Source organism: Puma concolor, chromosome A1, assembly GCF_028749965.1.
Source record: "Puma concolor isolate L17-30 chromosome A1, mPumCon1.1.hap2, whole genome shotgun sequence".
Taxonomy (NCBI): Eukaryota; Metazoa; Chordata; class Mammalia; order Carnivora; family Felidae; genus Puma; species Puma concolor.
In genome coordinates, this window is record NC_141667.1 from 25,406,551 (window position 1) to 25,431,951 (window position 25,401).

At 38.6% G+C, this 25,401-nt stretch overlaps 1 protein-coding gene across 5 annotated transcripts in view; it reads left to right on the forward strand.

Moving 5' to 3' along the window:
* CDH6 (cadherin 6) overlaps positions 1-25,401 on the forward strand; it is a 128,733-nt gene that overhangs the window by 34,264 nt on the left and 69,068 nt on the right. Inside the window, exons 1-2 of one of the 5 annotated variants that reach the window (XM_086676393.1) lie at positions 16,229-16,523; positions 17,610-17,721. The exons of 3 other annotated variants lie outside the window; for them this stretch is intronic. The gene's annotated coding sequence lies outside the window, so the exon portion shown is untranslated. Of the gene's footprint in view, positions 1-16,228; positions 16,524-17,576; positions 17,722-25,401 lie in introns of those variants that run through there. One more of the 5 variants, XM_086676397.1, reaches the window with a different exon arrangement.

Consider the following 25,401-nt stretch of genomic DNA (forward strand, 5'->3'; position numbering starts at 1 on the left):
TTCATTATTTTCATAAATTGTTTAGGACTGCAAATATGTTGTGGAAAATTAGTCTCTTTGAAGAAGAAAGACGAGAACGGTGAAATCCCACAATCCTCATTATTATGCAGTCAAATCACTCTGCAAAACTAATTAAGGATTTTGCAGTATTTTATGATTCTCAGAATCAAATGTGAAGAAATATGATCTCATGACTTTCCTAAGAAAACGATGAGTCTGTTTAAACCACATAATCTCAAAGTCTGAGAAGTCCTCCTCCCTGGAAACCATGCCCCTTCTCCCAACAGAATGTGTTACCTGCAGACACAGCTCCCTTAAAGCAGGACTCCCCAGACTTCAGAATTTGCAATGTCTCTGTAGGTGGTGTGCCAGCTCAGACAAGAGTGGAGGTTTCTTTGTGCCCTTTCCATCCTCCACCCCTTTCTTAAACTAAATTTAGCAAGAGATGAGGAAAAAGAAATATGAAGGGGGACACCCACCACCCATCAAATCACATTTCCCAAACCTCCCTCATTCTCTACATCACTCCATGGTGACTGTGGAAGATAATCTATTGGGGTTTGGGAAGAAGACATTTGAACTACTCTATTAATTATCTTTGTCACATATACTTTCAATTTATATTTTTGTTTGCTCAATACCATATATAGTATATTAGTACAGAAGTATATGTATATATGTTTGGAGGTTACATGCTTTACAATTTTTTGGAAGTCACTGTTCTACATGTTCTGAAACAGGAGCATTTTCTGACGCTTTCCCAAGGTTCTCGAATGTAGGCCTCCTCCCTGTCCTGATAGAGCATCAGAAACCAACACCCTTGTTCCTTCACCTTCTGCTAAACCTCTCAGACCAAGGCTTCCTCCAGAATTTACATCTCTGTGGCCACCAACCCCAATTTTATTTTTCTTTTTTTTTTTAATTTTTTTTTCAACGTTTTTATTTATTTATGGGACAGACAGAGACAGAGCATGAACGGGGGAGGGTCAGAGAGAGAGGGAGACACAGAATCGGAAACAGGCTCCAGGCTCCGAGCCATCCGCCCAGAGCCTGACGCGGGGCTCGAACTCCCGGACCGCGAGATCGTGACCTGGCTGGAGTCGGACGCTTAACCGACTGCGCCACCCAGGCGCCCCCCCAATTTTATTTTTCTAAAAGATCAAGTATAGATTCCTATCCCAGCCACAACATGTGTACTTCTCAGACACTCCCTGCCTATCAACTGTCCTACCTCCATGATCCATCCACCTCCTAGTTAAGGGACTAAAGCTGAGCCACTCTCCATCTGGACAAGCAAAGCTTGAGACCTCTGGAAAAGATAAGAACCCTGTATTAGTTGCCTATTGCTGCAGTAACAAATATTACCACAACTCAGTGGCTTAAAACAATACGGGTTTATTATGTCACAGTTTCATAGGTCAGGAGTCACTGGACTAAAATCGTTTCCGTAAGACTGGATTTCTTTTGAAGACTCTGGGGGAGGATTTGTTTCCTTGCCTCTTCTAACTTCCAGAGGTCACCGGCACTCATTGGCTCAGAGCCCCTTCCTCCAGCTTGAAAGCCCTCAGTGTAACATCCTCACAACTCTCTTTCTCTCTGACGTGTGCCTTACTGGCACATCTCCTCTAACCCTCTTGCCTCCCTCTTCTAAGGACACTTGTGATTACACTAGATCCACCCAGATAATCTATCTCATGATCCTTAATCACATCTGTAAACTCTCTTTGCCATATAAGGAATATATTTACAGGTTCTTAGGATTGGAGAGTGAAATCTTTGGGGCCCATTATTCTGCCAAACACAGATACTCTCTCTGGCAGGATTCATGAGTTAAATCAGCTGAAGAAGGAAGCTGCATTCACCTTAATTCCAAACTTGGAAGAATGGAAAAAAAGTATAATCCCAGAGTTAAAGAAGATTCTCATCCCAGTCTTTCCAATAACAAAGCTTTATGATGTTAGGCATGTTATTTAATCTCCTTGTAATTGCTTTTTTGCCTGTAACATGGAGAAAATATACCTTGAATGGAACATAGAAATGCAAAACTACCTAATGATAGACCTCTAGCAGGTGTTAAGGTTAGTTGACCCATTCTGATGCACAACTCCAATCTCATGTAATACTAAGTAGCAATTGTATGGTATTTCCAAACCATCTTTCTTAATGTACACAACAACCCATGAGTTCTACCCCATCTTACTGCATTTTTCTATTCTATATAGCATCCTTCTTATTTTCTACTTCTGGTCACCATACTGGTTAAAAATTAAATATTTGGCCAAAATAGATTGGTGTCTGGGAAGTGAGGCATATTGCCCACTATCTTTGTGAAGTTTGCGGAAAAGCAAAACAGATGAGAAACTGTAGGCTCAGGAAAATATTTTCTCTCTGGAGCTGTTAGGCATTTGTAACAAGTTGTTAAGGCAGCTTGGCTCTTGTGAGTGTATGGCTGGTGCCAATTTGGAAGCTTTTATAGGTCTCTCGTTCCCCTGATATTATTGGCTAAACCAGTAAGTGTGGTTAATTTTCGATGTAAAAAAGAATCATAACTCTGAAAATACTTGTGAGAATTAAAGAAACTCCAGAGTTTCACCTAAGGATTTCTTAGTAAAAGAATCAACTATAAGAAAGAAATCTAATTGCCTGCCATCTTAGTAACTGCATAATTATTTCCCGATACTTAATGTTACAGAAAATAAAGAGAAGTTTCTATTTGTTTTTGTTCCTACTTGGGATTATTAAGGTGCAATGTAACCATGGCCTGATGCTTTTTGCCCTTGGTGACGTAAGATGCTGTGCTATCCATTCTCCGGGCCTGGTGATTAACAGGCCCTTGACTTGGATCCTGTTATGACAATTAGGATTGAGTGGTGTCATCTGTTTCATAATTAAATTCTATCTTCCATATCCTTTGAACACTGTATTGGAGTTTAATTGGCTGATGCTATCTCTGCTGCCACTGTGGCTTGTCTGCACAACAAAGTCAAGATAACAATGATCCTACTCATTGCAGAATACCCCAGTTGAAAAGAAATTGCTTTCTCTTTCACACGTAAATGACGTCCCAATTTAGAAGCTGTAGTTAAGAAGGCTAGGGCCTCTGTATCCTTCCAAGTATTCATTCATTTAGGATCTCCGTTACAAATTAAAAGATCAACTCAGTACACATAGGGAGCAAGTCCTGTCTGACCATTTGATAACTTCTCCAAGAAGACCCAGAGAATGCGCAAAGGGATGATGGATATTGTGCACAAGACTGTGCACAGGCTTGTCTGTGTAGCCATCACAGACAGAAAAAAATCTCCCCAAAGCCTGGCTCGTTCCCGCTCACTTGCCAAGGAAACATTTTCTCTGAGTATTAAACTCTTTACATTAAACACCATCAAAATACACTTCCAAGTTATTTTTTAAGACTACAGAAGCATTAGGCTTCCTCAACAGGCATGTCTCTTGTTTCATTTTCAAGAAAGCAACAGAAGGTGTTTAAGACCGTGAGGTAATGTACTTATGAAAAACAAGAGAAGAAACTTATAGGCAAATCAAAAAGAAACACATGCTCCATGAGAAATGGAAACTATGTTATAAAATAAAAGGTTTTAAAAACCATCTGCAGGGTAATCCTGACTATGTTCCCAAGTAGCACAACAAATCCATTCAGTCAGGTCAAAATCAAGATCATGCTGATGGTATATTTGAGATGCATACAAAAGTGCCTTAACAATATAGTTAGCATACCATTCAGGTAAAAAAAGTTATATTTTAATTAATAAAACTGTGGGAGATTTCACGAACTGTGAATGAAAAGATTGCTGTGAATATTGGTACAAAATACTTAAAGCCACGTTAAGACTAACAAACTACAAAATTTAAGATCTACGTGTATACAGAATATGCTGGAAGCATGATATGCTCTTTGTAATCTACTTCTAATCACATGATTATATTTTAATTATAGTTTTCATTTGTTGAAAGTATATTCTATTGCAATATGTTCCTTTTCTTCTGGGTAACAGTCTCTATTGCCTTATTTTCATCTGTAGATGACTCAGCCTATGGTGATTTAAGGGCCAACTGTTCAAAATTTTTCAACAGTTTACTCATGGTGCAATTAAAATTAAGATACATGCATAAAATTGATACTTTAAGCAAATCTTTGTGTATCTATACAGTGGTTTAGAAATAAGGAGAGAGAGGGGCACCTGGGTGGCTCACTCAGTGGAACATCCAACTTCAGCTTAGGTCATGATCTCACAGTTCATGGGTTCAAGCCCCACATTGGGCTTTGTGCTGACAGCACAGAGTCTGCTTCAGATTCTCTGTCTCCCTCTCACTCTGCTCCTCTGCCACTCATGCGCATATGAACTCTCTCTCTCTCTCTCAAAAATAAACATTAAAAAAATTTTTTTAAATAAGGAGAGAGAGAGTTGCCTCTTTCTCTGGAGTCTGCTGGATTGCATCTTCTTGGGTTTTGGGAACTTCTTTCCTTTTCAATATCTTTAGTAGTTGGCTATTCCTTTGGACCAGAATTCCCATGAATCATATTTTAAAAGATCCCCAGTTCATGTTGAATATTACATGTGTGCTTCCTTTGTAGCTGAACTACTAACATATAGAGACAAAGGGGCATTATCATGTCCAGTTGTAGAACTCTGCCTTAAAAGGAAAAAATATTCATCCAGGAAGGAGTGGTAGTAAGCCTTCTATAATTATATATATATTTTTAATCACCCTGATTTGTTTCTCTTGTTCTACAGGAATTCTTTTGTATCTTCCCATTCTTGACCTCTATGTCAAATGACTTTTTCACACTTCACAACTTAGACATTACCATTTAACTTCTACTGCTGGTCTCATACTACTTTGTTTCCAACTCTTTAATTAGAAATGGTTAATTTGGCTTCTTGTCTTAAGGCAAGGAGAAAATGAGTCTTAAACAGTATTAAGCTCCCATAAATATTTCACTTTATGCTAATTCCTGTGCTTCCAGCTGAACTGTTTGAAGTTCTCAAAAAAGTGTTTCTGTTCCCTTCAATTAAATACATAACTGGAAAACAGTAAAATAATTATCAGTTCTATTACCTGGCACTTCTTTTCCAAACCTTAACTATGGTCATTTAAATTTTTCCTTCCACCATGAATGTAACCCAAGCCCAGTATCTTGGACACCAAGTGCCCCGGCTGAAAAATCTAAGACCAGGGCTTCGGAGAAATCTTGGAGCTCCCTCAAGTGGACACATGTTTAATGCACCCTTATCCTCAGGAAAACATTTTTGGCTGCACCTTCTATCCAGGACAGAAACATTTAACTATCCCAGATTAGAAGCAGAAGAGGTGTCCTCTTTAAGGTTGAAATATTCCAAAAATAAACAAAAGTTTGAACTAGTTTGCCAAGTAAATGAACATGAGTGGCCAATAAAGAAATAACAAGTCAGGCTTTTTGACTGTTGATTTTGCTGATGGGAGTGTCAGTTGGAATGAATAAATACATTCTACTCACTCAGATAAAATGCCAGCTGTTGAGGAAATTATAAAAGTAACATTTATATAGCATTTATACTATGTGCCAGGCACTAAGAGCTTGACATATATTAGTGCATTTAATTCTCACAGCGTCCCTCTGAAGTAAGTACTTTAATAATCTCCATTGTACAGATGAGGAAACAGAGGCACAAAGAGGTTAAAGAACCTTTCAAAGGTCACAGACAGTATGCAAATTAGGCAATCCAAAGTCCACTATGCCATACTCTTAACATGAAATGAACAGATGAATATACACATACATATACATGCACGTGTAATGTTTATATACATACACATGCACACATATATACATACACACATATTACGCATCCACACATACATATGCATGCTGCACACACATATTGATATATACATGTACACAAACATACAGAGAGACTATATATTTTAAGGAGTATATTTTATACTAGAAAAGTTATCTTATAAAGTATAAAAGCTCAGAAAGGAGAAATGTGTTATAAAACCACCAAACTTATCCTATTTCCTTGTTATTACTTATTGTTACTCATTACAGTGTCTGGTCATCTCACCTCCTGGTGGCCTTTCTCTATTAAGACCGTTGGGAGTTTGCTTCCTCCTATGGCCATGGCACTTGCTGTTTCCTCTGTAAGAAAGTTCCACCAGTTTTTCCCATGAGTGGCTCATCATGATTCCAGTTTCTTCACAAAGAGACCCTCCTTGACCCTACATGAAATAGACCCTCCACCCCCGTAACCCAGTATCCTTTTACCCAGTCCATTTTGTCTCTAACGGTCTTATCAATGATCCAAAATATATTACTTACCTATCATTCATTTGTTTATAGTCTGTCTCCTCCGCCAGAATGTAAACCCCACAAGGCAGGACTTTGTGTCTGGGGCATAAAAGGAACTCAAAAATAATTCTCAATAAATGATTGGGTTATTAAATTTTCAATTCTGATGACTTTTCAGTAAATGGAAAGTTATGGTGATAGTCAATATCTCAAAATTTCTTTTTCGTAATGCTATTCCTTTTACAGTGTGCACTTAAGTATTTTGATAGAATATTAGATTTTAAAGTCTAGAAATTTATAAGACTCTAGCCTAACAATAATTGTAATTAAGGGTATATTTTTATTCTTTATTAATATCTTACCTTGTCTGATGTTGTAACAAAAACTTATGACACATTATTTCTAAATATATGCAAAGATTATACTAAAATAATACCGGAAAAGGAAATATGTGACTTTGTACATTTCTATACACTGGGATAAAATTCAAAGGCTGTGTCTGTATTTTTTAATGGATTATGAGTCTTATCACATATATTGAATGTCTATGTGTCTGCTAATTAAGTCGCATCTTTAAATTTAGCAAAACTATTACAGGTTGAGAATGGGAATGTATCCACAGAACAAAGACAACAAAAGAAAGTTACTAGGAGCTAAGATGCTATTTTCCTAATGTCTGCCATTCAGAATCTTATCTAGAAGGAAAGGGAAAGTGAATGGGGAATCACATTCCAATCCACCACTATTTTCCACGTCTACTTGGGGATCCCACTGTAAATCACTTAACAATGGCATTCCTTCATTTCTACTTCTTTGTTTCACTTCTTCTGTGACAACCCTTCCCACAAAACCGGCCATGTATTTGGTCAGAGTTTAGAGAGATAAACGTGTCTTCTTTTCTAGGCTCCAGGCCTACTTTCTTAATATAATGACAATTACCCCAAATTTATACACATACATGCACATATCTATAATACATACATATATGCATACATATACATAATGCATATAGAATCACACATATGTGTATAGATCTGCACACATACATATTCTCTTTATACTTTTATATATAGTTATATATATAAGTATATATAGTATAGTTATAACTATATATAGTTACAGTTACATATACTCTATAGTTTTGAAGTTACATAACAATTATTTTCTTGCTCTATTAGAAAGTTAGAAAACTTCCACTTTTTCAGCCAATACATTATATCAGAGACAACAACAACAAAAGAATAATTTTGTGATTTGAGTTGCTTCTTTGCGCCCATATATTTATAAAGAAATATTGTCCTGAGGTTTCATTTCAGAGTCGACAGTTTTATTGCTATCTGCCATCATGGTACATTTAGAGTTTGCCTCTATTTGATTTCTACTATTCTCCCTTATTCTTCTGTCTCTGGTTTGCCGTAATGACAGTGAAAACTAACTGCTCATACAATTTCTCTGCAAACAGCTACTGGACTAAGTGAAGGAAAATAACACATTTTATGCATGACTGATTGCATAAACCCTTCATTTTGGAGAAACAAGCCTCAAATGAGTAATTTATTTATAGAAATGAAAACCAAACAAATAATTTCTTGTTTTCAAGGAACAAATGAAAGACAATCTCATTGCCAAATATATTTTCTTTTTTTTAATCCAATACAAAATGCCAAGAACTGAAGATCCTATAACACAAGTAAGAAGTTATAGTGAGCTTCTAAAAAACTTAAGAAAATTATATAATTTAAATTTAATATAAATACCTGTTTTTCAATTTTTGTATTCCTTTGATCAGAAGAAGGGATCTGTGGACCTTCTGGGACATTAGTTCACCTTATTTGTATTAATTTATGCCTATTGTTTGTACTACAGGATAGATATTTGCAGTTTTATTTGCTTTTAATTGCTAAGAATTTTTTTTCCATTCATGTTTTGAACAAAAGAAAACATTTGCCAGGCTCTTGCATAAGAAGCACATGTCTAAAAATACATAAGAATTTATCATGAAGTATAAATTTTATTAATGGTTCAAATATAAATAGCAAGTTTGTGCTTTGGCAAATGATTTTTCTTTTCTATTTTCAATTGGCCAAATGCAAGTAATTTTCTTTAATCACAGGAAAATTAATGGGAAAAATTGAGACATCACTAAATAATGATAGTGCTCACACCAATTACCCTCACTGTATTTTATAGTTTACTAATAACCACCTCAATCAAGGTGTCTTTCACTGAAACAAATCACTCAACTTTATTTCAGTTATAGTTTATAATGACCCATTGAAGTATAATATACTCCCCTAATTAAGAAGTGATGTGAACACAATGTGAATGAGGCTGATGTGAAGCAGGGGGGAAAGAGGCTTATTTCTCTCTGATCTACTTAGTATTCGGGGGTACACAGCCTTTCCCGAGCTCAGCCGTGTGGTGAACTCATTGCCACATATTCTGTCCTACCACAAACATCATTATATCCTCTCCCAATTTTTTCAGCTAGCCTTGTTGTTTTTCACGTATGCCTTTTGGGGATAAAGAGGAAGGCTCTGCTTGGAAGGAACCCCCCTCCCTTCTCCCCCTGTCTCCTAGTGTCATTTTGTCCTTTATACTTGAATGTACTGGCTATAAACCTGTTTTGATAAGCAGAATTTGAAAATCTGGCCTCTTGTGCTGGGATTTCACATCAATATTTGTGCCCAATATCTGAATGGAGAAGAGGGTCCCAATGCACCGTTCTCTCCCCTAACTGCCTTTCATCATAGTTAGTACCTTATTCAATGTGATTTCAGATGCATGGGGAGTACTGTGGAATCATGCTGATAAGATGATAAAGAGCGAAATTTATCTCATTTCAGAAGGAAATCCACTTAGATTTGTATGTTTAAGAATACATTGCCATTTAGCCATCTTATATTTTTAAACACGCAGAAAAATGACTGTTTGGCAAGGTAGCATGTTTAAGAACAAATGAACCCAGTTTGTTTATTTAAATCTTGTCTTGTTCCAGAGAGGATTTAAGACAGCTGAACAAAGTAGGTAAGCATATCGAATAACGTTTAATAAGTGGTTAGCAATCAGAAACATGTTGGAAAGGAATGAATCAGGCACAGGGTTTAGGGTCTATGTTATCACAAGGCAAAAAAGATCCCTGGGTAGGCTCCCAAGAATGTTATCTGACCTGAGCAAATCCATGCCCACAAAAAGGATGGTGTCAGCAGATGGTGATAGCCACATGATTTCCCACACTTGATCATCACCCCAGAATATAATGACATTAACATTGAATCATGTTCTCCACTCACTATTCATTTATTGTCCCGAGAGATCATACTTCAAACTGTTCACCTCAGGGTCAAGGGCAGGCTGGAGGCAGAGAGATCCCAGTCTCTTTCTTACATGTGGATGTTTATTTCTTCCAAATAGTAATAAATTGAACCTCTTTTTTATATTTAATCTCCAACCCTGAACTCGGCATTTTTGATACATTGGTCCTGGTCAACCTTACCCATATAATTAAAAATTGACTTCTCATTCCAGAGACAGAGGTAAGAGAATGGATTCGACCTTTTTTTCCCCAGTATTTCTTTGCATGTGAAATATGTTCCACACCTGCATCCTTCTCTTCCATGCAATGTTCTTCCTCTCACATTTTCTCTGGGAGACAAAGCAGAGGAAGCCACAAGATTAAATGGGCACTTAAGTCACAAGATACCAAGTCCATTTCTGACCCTCGTACTGCTCGCTGTGCAAACATGAGCAGCTTATGCAACTTCTTGGAAACCCCCGAGTCTTAGTTTCCTATCAGTCAATGCAGATGGTCATGTCTACCCCACAGGATGGTTGCAAGAGTTAAAAATTCCAAAGATTTTTCCATTTCCTCTCGCAATGCCTGGTACAGAGAAGGTGCTAATTGTTTCCTTTTCTCGAGGTTCTTCCTCTCCCTGAACACTTTGAAGGGGGAAAAAAGAGATACTCTGAAATTAGGACCACCTAAATATTTACTCAAATATTCCTGTATTTGATTTTTTAAATAAGTAATAAATTGATTTTTTTTTTAATTTTTTTTTTCAACTTTTATTTATTTTTGGGACAGAGAGAGACAGAGCATGAATGGGGGAGGGGCAGAGAGAGAGGGAGACACAGAATCAGAAACAGGTTCCAGGCTCTGAGCCATCAGCCCAGAGCCCGACGCGGGGCTCGAACTCACAGACCGTGAGATCGTGACCTGGCTGAAGTCGGACGCTTAACCGACTGCGCCACCCAGGCGCCCCAATAAATTGATTTTTTAATGGAGGTTTCATTACATAGGCATAATTGATTGAGTCATTGGCCATTGGAGATTTTTCAAATTATCTTAAACTTTAAGTTTAGAGATTTTTCAGTCTAGGATGTAGCTGTCAGGTAGTAGTCGCTGGCTTTAAGATAGTCAAGTTCTATTGTGGATTAATAATTCAAAAAGAAACAATCAAAAGGGAAAATTATCTTGCTATTGTAGAACACTGTGCTTTCAGGCTGAGAACTGAAATGAACTCCTTGCAAAGTACTATTTTAAAGAAAGGCCATACAGAGGAGTAGCCTTCAATCCCTCCCTGTTCCCATACTCTCCAACCCCAACACGGTTTGGCTTGCACCCAAATTCAGAGCAAGCTATCTCGGTTCAGTTGTCCTTCTGAAAGTAGAAAGAACTCTTTCTAAATTCTGCTTCTATTTCTCTTTTGTTTTTACTGTCGCATATCAAAACAATTCCTGTAATTGTTTCTTGGCAATAAGTAACAACGAAGTGAAAGAATTATACGTCTTGGGGCTCCTGGGTGGCTCAGTCGGTTAAGCATCCTACTCTGGCTTAGGTCTTTATTTGGCTGTCCGTAGGTTCAAGCTCCTGGTCACCACACGTGTGGGGCTCTGTGCAGACAGCTCAGAGCCTGGAGCCTGCTTCAGATTCTTTGTCTCCCTCTCTCTCTCTGCCGCTCCCCTGCTAGCACTCTGTCTCTCTCTTTCTCTCTCAAAAATAAATAATCATAAAAAAGAAGAAAGAAAGAAAGAAAGAAAGAAAGAAAGAAAGAAAGAAAGAGTTACATATGTCTTAAAGACAGTGAAACAGTGACTTCTGAAGTAATGACAGACATAAGATTTAAATCTTTGAAAGTGCCTCACAGTCCTCTGAAGGACCTCACTGAAGTTTTCTATCATCTTATATTTCTCTTTTGGTTGAACAGAATTGACTCAAGCATAAATAACCAAAGCAAACAAAAAGATTTCTTGTTTTATTCATTTATTTAATTACCATCCTAATATTTTGATTGCTAATATGTAATATCTTAGCTGCACTAAAGGTAAAATAAACTATACAAGGAGCTAGGAAACTATCCAATCTTTCATAATACTGTTTCAATGTAAAAAAAATCATTCTAATTGAGAGAAAAGTGACATAAGAATTTGAAACAGAGCCTACTTCAAAGTTTGGAGCTACTTATATTGGTTCATGTTTCTATAGGGATAAAGTAGAATTCAGCGTTGGTATGTAAAGCATCTTTACATTCATTAGCATGACAGAATCCCTTAGAACAGCACTGTCCACTAGAAATATAATAAAAGCCACATATGTAATTTTACATTTTCTAATAGCCATATTTTAAAAAGTAAAAAGAAACAGTAAGATTAATTTTAATAATATATTTTATTTAACCCAATAGATCCAAAGTATTATCATTTCAGCATTCAATCAATATTTTTTAAATTACTAGCGATGTATTTGACCCTTTTCTTTTCCCCGCCAAGTCTTCAAAATCTGGCATGTATTTTATCCACATCTCAATTCAGACTAGCGACATCTCAGGTGCTCGATGGAAACATGTAACAAGTGGCTACTATATGGGTCATCACAGCTCTAGAAATGTTTGCCTGTTCTCTGTGCTATGACTATATCGGTTTTTCCCTAAAAAGTTAAAAGTTAGTCTGGGGCGCCTGGGTGGCTCAGTCGGTTGAGCATCTGACCCTTGATTTGGGTTCAGGTCATGCTCCCAGGGTTGTGGGATCAAGCCCTACATTGGGTTCCATGCTGAGTGTGCAGCCTGCTTGGGATTCTCTCTCTCTCTCTCTCTCTCTCTCTCTCTCTCTCCCTCTCTCTGCCCCTCCCTGCTCATGCTCTCTCTCTCAAAAAAAAAAAAAAAAGATTTGAATTTCGAGTCATAAATTTATTTCTCTATCTACATTTAGGAAAAAAAATTGACACACTTAAGTAGCCAAATGCCCAAATGCAATTTTGACTGATGGTTAGAAGATCCATGCTGGTTCTATCCTTTATAAAATAATGGGGTATGATATTTCCAGTTAAGTCATCTATTTCAACATTCCATAGATGTGTGGTTCTAGAAACCATAACTGTTCCTCTTTGGGGCATCACAATGACAGATACCTAATGAAATCTGCTAAATGTGGAAATTTGGGGAAAACAAATAGAATCAGAATTTTATAGCTTCAAAGATCCCTAGAGGATATCATCTCCAGCCCTCTTATTTTACAGTTGAAGAAACTGAGGCCTAGAAAAATGAAGAAACTTGCCAATGGCCACAGAACTTATTAGAAACACAGAAGAAATAGAAACTAGATTTCTTGACTGCAACTTTAGATTTATTTCTTTGAATAATGAGAATTGACTTACTTATTGCTCCCATACTTTAGGTGACTACCAAATCCATATTTCTTTTTTTAAATTTTTTCTAAATTCATTTTTGAGAGTCAGAGAGTGAGGGAGGGAGGGGCACAGAGAGAAGGAGACACAGAATCCAAAGCAGGCTCCAGGCTCTGAGCTGTCAGCACAGAGCCTGACACAGGACTCGAACTCACTAACTGCAAGATCATGACCTGAGCTGAAGTCAGATGCTTAACCAACTGAGACACCCAGGTGCCCCCCAAATCCATATTTCTAATCTCTATTTCGGAAGAAGATTATTTCTCCATTTATATTCAGAATTTTTGTATAAAATTTAGCTCGTCAGAAATCATTGATATAAAGATGTGCAGTGGTATAAAAAAGCATTTCCTAGAAGTATATGGAAACAAATATTTATAAATAAATGGTTAATAAACTCGCCTTTGGAAGCAAGGTGAACTTAGGGTCTGCTCTGATTGTAACAAAATGTGGGACTTGCAGGTGCTGCTTCTCTTATCCACATGGGCAGTTTAAAGGTGGCGCCTGTGATGAAAAGTGAAAAATCTGACAGGGCAAATGCATAGTATTCATTTTAAAACTCACTTGCATAAAAGATACATATTAGAAGCGTCACAGAGGAATCTATAGCTCTTTGGCGTTGGGATGAAACATGCATTCCTGTTTCACTGGAAATTCACTTTATCAAGGGACGGTCTGCCCTCTCTCTAGTCCAGGGGAAAAAAAAGCACATGATTTTCACACAGACAATTCTTCAAATGGTCTTTTAGATAAATGAATAGAATTTCACTTTCTCTTTTTATTCACATCAATTCATTACTTGTGATTTTTTTCTGCAAAAGGGGAACTGAATTGGAGCAGCAGGTCTCAAAGTATGGGCTGATGAACACTCAGTCCTCTGGGGTAAAAAAAAAAGGGGGGGCAGATGTAGAAGTCTGGGAAATTGTGCTCTTGGTATTTCTGTCCTGAGCTCCAGCACATACTTTAGCATCATAGAGTTTAAGAAAAGTTCTGTTAAAAAGAAAGAAAGAAAAAAAACTCTTCTTTGTTTAATCCAGATTTACCCAAGTGATTTGATCATAGAGAATTTTTTTCTTCCTCTGTAGCATCACTAAACATCCCATGGAACTAGATTCCTGTGGAACACACTTGGAGGAAATTTCCTGTAGGAAATGCTAGCTTTGTGTATTCTTCCTTCCAGCTGGGGAAAGAGGGAGAAGCAAACACAGTGTGCCAGACCACAAACATTGGCTCATGGAGGGCAAGTGAGGGAATATTTTCACCAACATCAGCGCCTGAGGCATCTTGACCTTCACTTAGAGACAAAGTGCGGTAGGGCACAGCCAGATCATTTAGGTCACTTTTAGAGCAGAAAATACAATGCTAATTAAATGAGACCTCCACCTTATATCCCACGAAACTCCAGCAAGAATTCCTCCCTCCCCCTGCCTCATGAAAACCTCCATCTTCTCAGACAGCCCATCAATTGCCAAGAAGAAAACACAGCAATTTTTGTTTACTAATATGAAACTGTTTCTCCCACAATTATAAGTCATAATGCTAGGATTCGTTCTCATCATTCTCCATGCTCATCTGGCAACATAGAGGGAAACGTAGAGAGCCTGTGACGATAGTGTCACTCTAACCTCTGTTTAACAGAGTCGAACAGTATGAAATGGTTTTCCATTCCTCCAGTTGCTACATTCTCACATGCTCTGTTGAATCTCTTTTCCCCACCCTATTATCTTGGGCAAATTCCATAACTTTCTGGTTGCCTTGCTGTTTTATAGGCCAGGCTAGTTCCGTCCAGTTGAATGTTCCAATGTCAGGTCTGAGCTCAACCTCTCTAGCTGCCTTCATCACATTTAGGCTGCAGTGCCCAGAACATGGAGGGGAGACAACCTATTTCCCTCCTCCTCATTACCACCAATCTTCTGGTTCTCAATCCTCATCATCAAGTGCAGAGATGAAAGAGATGGACAAAGCAAGTGTCTCTTATCTTACTGGCCATGGTGTCCCTTGACCATCAACACTGGCTATGCGGCAGACATTTGAGATAAAGCTCTCCCATGAGAAAGAAACAAGTGTGAGTGTTTCAGGCATCCAACAAGTGTCCCCCAACTGCAGTTTCCTAGGGTGAGAGATCCTCTCTGGCTCAAACTTTTCCAACCTTTGTGTTTAGATTTCTTTGTGGTCTCTTGCTGTTTGGATCTCTTCATCCAGAGAGCATTCTTATTGAATAGAATAGAGGCATAAAGTCCTGTGGTCAGACTTTCTTTTTATGTGTGCCATTGACTCATGGGACAATCATGCTTTAAAGGGGTTTATAATTAGTTGAGGTAATGCCAGCTGCTGTAACAGATAAATCTGAAATTGTCAGTGGTTTTACCCAAAAGACATTTATTCCTTTTTGAAATAAAGCCCAAAGAGAGTGTCCTTGGACTGACGATGATGTCTTCTGATAGCCTGGCTCCTTCTATCTTATAGCTCTGCCCTGCTATAAAGCCCTGGAATTCTCAACATTCAGCCTCAAAGGAAAGAGGACACAGAAGATTGCACAAGAGGTTTTCACAGGCTAGGGCTGCAAGTAGTATATAATGCTTTCTTCACAATCCTCTGAAATATCCCAGTCACATGCTCACTACTAGATGCAAGGCAGGCTGGAAACTACAATATAGCCCTGTACCTAGGAGGGAAAAGGAAATGTGTTTTGGTGATATCACAGTCTCTGCTATAGGGCTGTTCCACTCTCCTTTTACTTCTTTTACCACCTTCCATGGCAAGACTGTCACTTAAGAAAATACCTGGGATCCTCTTACCCCCTATTATAGAGCACCAACTCCCCCCCCCCCACCCAAATAATCAGACAGAATCCCACAACACAGTGACATCTTATTTCCCTGTTGGCCCAGTGGCATGCAAAGCCCAATAACCAGGTGGCAGTCCCAACATTCAATTAAATGGACCTATTGTTATGTCCCTTAGTGGAGGCGATTTTTTTTTTTTTTTTTTTTTTTTTTTTGCATCATGAGATCTTTAAACCAGCAAAGCCCAAGTCTGTGAGATTGAGAAATAAAATATTTATAAGTGAAATTTAGATGTAATAATGAGAGCTGCCATTCTACTCCAGGAATTCTATTTATGGAGAAACTGCACCATATGCTATTCACTAGATTAGAGCATAATGGAGGACAGTGATGCGGTCTCACAATGATGTCTCCCAATCGCATCTGTAACTGAGTTTTCAGTTGGCCAACTCACTCTTCTTTAAAGCCAGCTGATTCAGGATAATTGGGTAAATGGTAACATCAGAAAATCCCATGGGCATTCACCCATTGCTTGACTTTTTTTTTTCCTATAAAAGAAGTTTCTTATTCAGGGCAATATTGGGTGGCTTATTATGATGACAGCAAATGTGGCAATGTTAAGTCCATGGATGGCAGTAGCAGCAGAATCATGGCATGCAGGGGAAGCAAATCTATACCCAGTGTAAGTGCCTACTCCAGGAGGGAAGAGATCTGATAGAATTGACCTGCAGCCAAGTTGTTTCCAAGTCCTCCTTACAGAGTGGTAAGAACTGTTTTGGATTTTATACCATGCTCGTGCTCAAACCTGGAGCTCTGCTACATCACTTTAAAACAAACCAGTATTTTATCCACTCTCTGTTCACCATAATCAAGTATAAAATACATTCCACTTTCCTCTTGACTTCCATTAAACCCCCATCGTGACCAGTATACCACAGTGGCATCTGGGCCCCAGGATTAACTTCATCTCAAAGCCAGTGTCCACATGCCCACTACAATTCAGTTACTGAGTATATAGTTGGAACAGTAGTTGGAACAGATAAACTCAAGAACTAAATCTCTACATTAGCTCCCTGATTCCTGGAATGGGAGCATTGTAATAGAAGGAGTCAAGTGGAAGTCAAAGGAGATCCCTCTGTCTAACAGAGTAAACCAAAAGCAATACCATCCCAGTGGAATTTCAGAGAGAGGCCACCGCTAACAGTGTGAAGACTTTGGGATCTCTCTCTTTCCTTGTACACAGTAACTCTGGTAAATAGTTACAAGACCCTTAGGGAAGGCTGGGTTCTATAAAAAGTCTGATCTCAAAGATTTCAAGCCTCTTCTTCATTCACAGTTACTAGGTCTAGGAATTGCCTCAAGTCTTAGAATTTTGTTAAAGGCTTGGTATCTATATGGGGTGAGTCTACTTGCCAAATCTGGAGTCTATCAGCTCTACAGATCAAGGAAGACCTTAGCAGACTATTTTAGTCCTAAGATCTCTACGATCCAGTAGCTGCCACCAAAGATTTCCACAGGTCACCACTCTGGCTGAAGTGTGTATTATGATGCCATGTCCACCTTGTCTCTTGAAGTCATATACTGCACATTGCCTCTACCATCCTGGCAGCATACAATCACCATGGCAACTAAGAAGTCCTTTTCAATAGTGGCATCACCACATTCATCACCAGCCTACAGAGAACAACCCCATGGCCCCTTGCAAGAATGCTGGTATATTTTCTCAGTATATGAAGGAAAGGAGTATTCTCTGGGACACGTAGAGGTAGCTTGAAGGCTGTCTAGTTAAGGTGGGTGAATAGTATCAAAATATATCCACTTCAACTTCCTATCTCCCTAAATCTTTCAGTTCCTTCTATTATATTATACCAATGAATCTCTGGCCTCTGAACTTCTTTCAACACTGGCAATGGCTGAAGCCACTTTTGAGTTAACCAACCACACAGAACCAAGAATACCTGGTAAGTGCACACATGTTCAATCTAAACTTGTGTTCCTCCTTACCTGCTATAACACCCTTAGAATCCATCCAAGCACATATTCCTCAAAATCTTACAGTTCTTTTCTGTGAGAGACTTCTTCTCTTGGATCTGGTTTTGTAATTGGCCCCATGGAGGCCCAATGAGGTCCACTGCTGGATACAGGTCTAGAGGCAGTGATGCCTGGTAAGGTGGGACATGAGGAGAGCTGTCATCCCCTTGCAGGGTAACTATCCAGATTTGGGGTTACTAGGCTGTCTTTAAGCAAGATTATATCAGTCTAACAGACAGAGGAGGTGCTGCTTTTTCTAGTCAGGAAGGCACAGGGATCAACTGGGGTTTGGGAATATTCAGGTCATCTGAATCTTCAGTGTCTCAGAAGATTTTAGTGAAAATAGCTCTTTCAGTTTCTTTGCAGCCCCCTCCTCCGTAAGATCCAGACCTGAGTCCCTAAGGGGACAAATCCAAATGGCAGCATCATGCTGTGCTCAGAATTGTCCTTCCCATGTGATGGCTGAGGCTTCATTACAGGTTCAAGCTTGTCTACTTGACACTTCCCTCCCTGAGGACAATTTCTCTCCTGGGAGGCATCATGGTGCCTCATGCTCACAGACTCTGGGCAGACTGACCCCAAGAGTCTGCCAGGCACATCTAGACCAGTTGCAATCCCAGAGGTAACTACAGCTCATGCTCAAACCTGGAACTCTGCTATACAACTTTAAAACAAACCAGTATCTTATCCACTCTCTGTTCAACATAATCAAAGGCATCTCATGAAAATGTGCAAAGGAAATGTTTGCTTCAGATTGCATTTACAGGGTTGGCACCAAGCCTATAAATATCGCTTTTCGAGGAAAAAGCTCACGATGTGAATTTGATACAGTCTTAAAGTTCATTTCTTTTTATGACAGTTTCAGACTGATTTTGTGCAGACTTGTTTTTATGGTCAAATCAAACTCTAAGTGCCCAATTACCTGCCAGAGAAGTTAAATGTGTTGCAGTGACTTAATTTTGATGACATGTTTCTATATTTTTAAATTTAGTTATCATGGGGAGTTTGCTTATTTTACCTAATTGAATTAAGCCAGATTTGTGTATAGTAAGGAAGAAGACTCTCCTTAACCCAGTTAAAACTCAGTTACCAAGATAGCATGGGCAACAAGGATGTGGGTTCAACTCCCATCAGGTGCTGAATTCATAAATGACACGAAGGCCACCCTCACCAAGTGGAGAAAATAAAAGGGGATCAGAGTGAGGATTTCAAGGGGAGATTACTGGCAGGTTCTGTCATAACTGAATCGCCACCCTCCTTTGTAGGAGGGTCTGCCACCTTCCCATCCTAAACCTAATCAAGAGAGACTTCAGTATTAAGAGAGACATCCACGGGACCACCCAGATTGTTGTGAGAGGTGCCCCTGCAGCTGGGCGACACAAAGGGGGCCAGTTCCTGGCTCATGCTGGACACAGGGAGAGCAGGCTGTCAACTGGGGTCTGAGAGAGGGACTACCTCACTATTTGGGCAAGAGACCTGGGGCATTCCAAGGAGTGTGTAGGGATATGTATGTGAGTGTTTCCTGGGAACACATGTGGGCCAAAGGGAAAAGAACCAGTGGAGGAGGGGTGGTCATCAGGCTCTATACAATAGAGCCTCCTGGGGGAGCAAGGTGACCTCAGCATGAAGAATATAAAAGTGTCCAGATGCCATGAATAGTCCTCTTAGGCCATCCTGAGTAGACCATATAAGCCTGGAGCAAGGGGGCTGTAGAAGAGGGGCCAGAAGTAAGAAACCTCTTAGAAGCCCATCAAAGTGCCCCAAGATAGGAAAGTCCATTTTAATAATATACTTGAGCCACACGGAAACATCAGATTGAACAATTTGACAGGCCTAGAAAGCATAAAGTACTGTCCCATTACCTTACCCTTCCTCCCTGCTAACAACTTCAATGTTGACAGGAGGCAGGCACTGAAGCTAATGAATTGGGGCCTCAGGACTGGGAGACTGGGAACAGCAAAACCTTGTCCTTTCTCCACCATGTACTTCTAGCAGGAAGCAAGCCCCAGCTGAGAAGGGAAGATTTACAGTAGACAAATTTGTTTTGATCATCACACATGTATGACACAGAATTGAGACAATAAATAGCCCATCTATGAAGTAATAAAGGCCAAATATGTCATGGGCCCCAACAAGTATATATTACTTTCATTGCATAAAATGTAAACAAACAGTGGGAGATAAGTTTAGATTTGATTTCCATCCTTTCCCCAATTATTAGGGGACCATCGCAGAGTTTGCTCTTAATCTTCCTCTTTTTCCCTCTCTCTCTTCTTCCCTCTATCTACCTTATGGGCCTTTGACCAGGATGCAATGTTAACAAGTACCACAATTATCTCTATAATTTCTTCAACCTGTGTTTCCCAGCAAAAGGGTTGAAAAGTCTGATGGTGAACAGAGGACAGACTCTATGGGGTTTTATTTTTAAGTTGGATAATTGTTTTCAACATTGGGGCATATGTATCCCTTTGAATTAATATTTTTGTATCCTTTGGGTAAATACCTAGTAGTGCAATTGCTGGATAGTAGGGTAGTTCTATTTTTAACCTTTTGAGGAACCTCCATACTATTTTCCAGAGTGGCTACACCAGTTTGCATTCCCATCAACAATACAAGAGGGTTCCCCTTTATCCATATCCTCACCAACACCTGTTTTTTCTTGTGTTGTCAATTTTAGACATGTTGACAGGTATGAGGTGATATCTCATTGTACTTTTGACTTGTACTTCCCTGATGCCCAGTGACGTTGAGTATCTTTTAATATATCTGTTGGCCATCTGTATGTCTTCTTTGTAAAAATGTCTTTTCATGTTTTCTGCCCATTTTTTAACTGGATTATTTGTTCTTTGGATGTTCAGTTTTATAAGTTCTTTATATATTTTGGATACTAACCCTTTGTCAGATATGTCATGTGCAAATATCCTCTCCCACTCCATAGGTGGCCTTTTAGTTTTGTTGACAACAGCCAATTTACGGAATGAGCCCAAATGTCCATTGACAGATGAATGGATAAAGAAGATGTGATACACACACACACACACACACAGAGGAATATTACTCAGCCATAAAAAAAGAATGAAATCTTGCCATTTGCAACAACATGGATGGAGCTAGAGAATATAACGCTAAGTGGTCAGAGAAAGACAAATACCATATGATTTCACTCACATGTGGAATTTAAGAAACAAAACAGATGAACATGGGGGGAAAAGGAAAGGCAAACCAAGAAACAGACTCACTCACATGTGGGCCAAACGGGTGATGGGCATTAAGGAGGGCACTTGTGATGAGTACTGGGTGTTGTATGTAAAGTGATGAATCACTAAATTCTACACCTGAAACTAATATTACACTGTATGATAACTAACTGGAATTTAAATAAAAACTTGAAAAAGAGAAAAAAGACTTAGATAGTTGTTTAACCTATCAGAGTGACAGAAGGCTGAGAACTAATACAAACAACTATTTTATTATTTATATCATGAAATTATTTATTTATGCAACATTATTGTTATTTATTTGTTTATTTATTGAATTGATTTATTATTATCTTGAATTTTTACTTACAAGAAATGTTATTTAGCCTCAGCTGAGACCCAGTTGTCTATATAGCAAGTCACCCAAAGCATGTTATTATCTTCCTCCCCACTTAATCTGCAAAATTACCCGCAAGTTTTCCCAAGACTTATAGAATGAAATTCAACCCCTACTGAGCATATACCATAATCTTTAAGCAACCCTCCTGATTCTAAGGCTATCTTAACATTTTCTTAAAGGACACCAACATAGGGATGGGGAAAGGCCAACATAAAGTGGCATATGTTTTACCATTTAATATATTTTACTTAATTTTTTCACTAAGAAATAAATTTTTTTTCTCTCAATCCCCTTCCCCTTCCCCATTGCACCCTATTTCTCAGCCAAGTCAGCCAACATTTTTAATTAAAATGGCAAGGATAGGGGCGCCTGGGTGGCGCAGTCAGTTAAGCGTCCGACTTCAGCCAGGTCACGATCTCGCGGCCCGTGAGTTCGAGCCCCGCGTCAGGCTCCTGGCTGATGGCTCAGAGCCTGGAGCCTGTTTCCGATTCTGTGTCTCCCTCTCTCTCTGCCCCTCCCTCGTTCATGCTCTGTCTCTCTCTGTCCCAAAAATAAATAAACGTTGAAAAAAAAAATTAAAAAAATAAAATGGCAAGGATAATCCATAAGAGAACACCTACCCTGACTATGTTTCATTTTGGAATGAGATGGAGTGGTCAGAGAAAGAAAGCTCTGCCTACCATCAGCACAAGGGCACTAGGAAGCAGAGTTAATAGAAATCTGAATTGTCTGGTTTTTCTGCAGTGGGCCCCAAGCTGGCCATTCTTATGCCCCACAGGTATTCTTAGGCCCCACAGAGGCCAGGCAAAGCCACAGTGTGAAGGTAACACCAGAGCATCAGATTTACAAGATTTGAGGGGCAAAAATGAGTAATAAAACAATTTAGATCTATTATTGAGTAGAATACAAAATATGCTGAAATGTTTAAAATTGAAGGCTTTAATAAATTTCACCCATTGGGTCCTGCTCCCATACCTCTGAGGGATCTTTATTCAGTACATTTCCGCAGAAAAGTTTGAGGGGCAGTGAGCCACCATATCTGAAAGTTATGATGGAAAAGAAAAACATCTCCAAAGCTTTCACTCCCTCAGACCTTCACCAAAATATGACCTAGTAATAGCTATCATGTATCTACTCCCTCTGTACACCCTGTCATTCAATCTCCACATTAATACCCCAGGACCTAAATATGATCATCCTCAGTTTAAAAGTGAAAAGGCTAAAACGTGAAAAGGCTACCTAACAGGTCCAAAGTCATATAAGTAAATAAAAATTTCAACTTATACCTGGCTGATTCCAAAGCCCCATCTCTTAGCTGGAATGCTGTGGCTACTTCTATCCGGTGACATATTGGTTTGCTATTCCCACACCAACTGGAGAGGATTGCCTCAGACAGCCAGGGATGCTGTGGCAGGTGGCTTGGTGTCTCACAGGGCAATAGCAATAACAGTCTTTCATCAAACAGATAAAGTGCCAAAGTCATTTCTCTTTAGTTATAAGCAGTAGGAAATGTCGTGCATGCAGACAGCAATCTGTTGAGCTATGAAAAGTGGCGATTCATTCTATTTTTTAGAAAGTTTTCACAAAAACAAATATTCTTCAGTTGGTGGGAGCATTTCAAGACATGGAAAATTTCAAAGCACTTGTTTGTAGAATTTATGACCTAAGTTTCATGATACCTCCTATCATGTTCTTAGGAGGTTTTCAGATTTATACAGTGTGGCTTACTCTAATTGTATTAGAAAATTTAAAGATCCTATAAAACTGACCTGCAGCCTAAACAGATATATAACCAGGGAAGACAGATACAACCGGAGAAAGAGCTGTGAAAGAGTATTTTGCTAAAATCTTATTCTAGAGATTTTTCCATATGGTACGATGTAGTTTAGTTTTTTAAAAAACTAAAAGGCTGTCTTACATAAACAAAGGTGCCAAGTCAACATAAGGAAATTGTTTTAAAGGTTTGAATTAAATATGCATGTTATATATTTCTTCTTTCAATTACACTATTCACTCTGGCCTGGGAGGCTTTCTTCTTAATGATATTAAAACGAGGAAAAAGATTCATTGGCATGAATATGATATTTAACTGTTCAAATTAAAAGCAGACCTCAAAGCAGTCTTTCAAAGAAAGTATTTGAAATAACTTTTCTGTGAACTAAGCTGGTAATGACTTGGGGGGAAAAAGCCACCTCTCTGTCCTTTTTCCACTCCTATCCAACTACTCTGGGCCAAGGTATTCCCTGCTAATCATACATATTTTATTTTCATCCAACTTACCTGGCACCTTAATTTAAAAAAGAATCCCATAGTAAAGTACTTACTCAACACGATGAAAGTTCCCTTGCTTGTGCAATTTCTATTTCATGACAGCCTTCGCTTTATACAGTTCTTTTCATCTCCTTACTTTAAGGACTTGGTTTAGACTGTAATTATTCTTGAGACTCCAGGTTAACACAACCATTAAATCTTGGATAGGTGGATGATAAATTGGAGGCTAACAAGTTGTACTGATCTTTTTCTGAGAATTCTTCTTGTTTGAACTGAACTACCATAAAGCAACATGAAGAAATATCTACATTCTGGAAAGCAACACACACACACACACACACACACACACACACACACACACAAACACACACACACACACACACACACACACACCCCACACAGGCACGCACACATGGGCATGCACACAATTATACTGCCCTTCAAAATTTAGATACTATGAAAGATTGTGGGTTGTCTCTTGAAAATAATTTCTATTGGCCTTTTGGGGGGTTATTTGGGGGAAAAATTTCTAAATCAGTATATCATAGTTTACAAATTTCACATTTGGTGGCTTTAACCATTTTTAAAAAGATCTTCATCTTCCCCTCCATCTCTCCAATGGGAAATCATTGAATCGGTGTTCCTTTAAAATAAAGATAACATGGGGACGCCTAGGTGGCTCAGTCAGTTAAGTGCCTGACTCTTGATTTTGGCTCGGGTCATGATCTCATGGTTGGTGAGACTGAGCCCCGTATAGGGCTCTGTGCTGACAGCACGGAGACTGCTTGGGATTCTCTCTCTCCTCGCTCTCTGCCCCTCCTCCTGCTGGTGCTCACATGCAGAGTGTGCTCTTGCTCTCTCTCTCTCTCTCTCTCTCTCTCTCAGAATAAAGATTTAAACAAATAAATATAACATGGAATTTAAAGGGCTTTTCTAGTCTATAAATAAAAATCCTTAAGTAAGATTATTTTCATCTTCATTTTCAAAAATGACACTTCAGAACTTTATCAAAAATTCCAGAGCAAGCAAAATAAAGATTGTACCCAATTCTCTCTTTTCCCATATAGCTGAAAGTGCATTTTATAGATATTTCAGTCCATACCCATCAAAAAAAAAATTCTGGGACAAAAATCCGGTATTGGGGGCCTTTAGTGCTGATCCTTTGCATCTTAATTAATGGTTGCCCATGACCTGGTACACCAAGTATTGCACTTCTGGCATTATTTGTAGCTGGCTGAGATTCAATTAATTGAAATTTTTTGCTGTTGCTAAAGAAAATGTGAAACAGAGTATTTATAACCACGGATACCTGATTTTTATTTACAGTCATCTGAAGTATCAGTGAGAGAGTTGCAACATCTTCTAAGGTTAGGATGTCAGAAACACTTGACTCTCAAAGATGTCTTTACAGTGTTTAAATATATATCTATACATATATATTAGGTACATATAATATTTTCTTCATAGGAAAAAATACTCATTTTACAAAGAAATTCTGTGTTTTGGAAAAAATAATCAGTCACATTAAAGCCCATTAATCAATTGCTAATCAAATAATTCCTGATCCTTCAAATGTAACTATAGCTGAGTTTGACAGTAGTTTATAGGACTAAATTATATTTTGGCTTAGTTTTAATATCCTGGGAAACTCACTTCATAATTGGTAGGTGTGCAAACATGCTGGCACTTCAGGTTCTTATTTTATTAGGAAAAATTCATTAGGAAATTCTATTTCCCCTGCC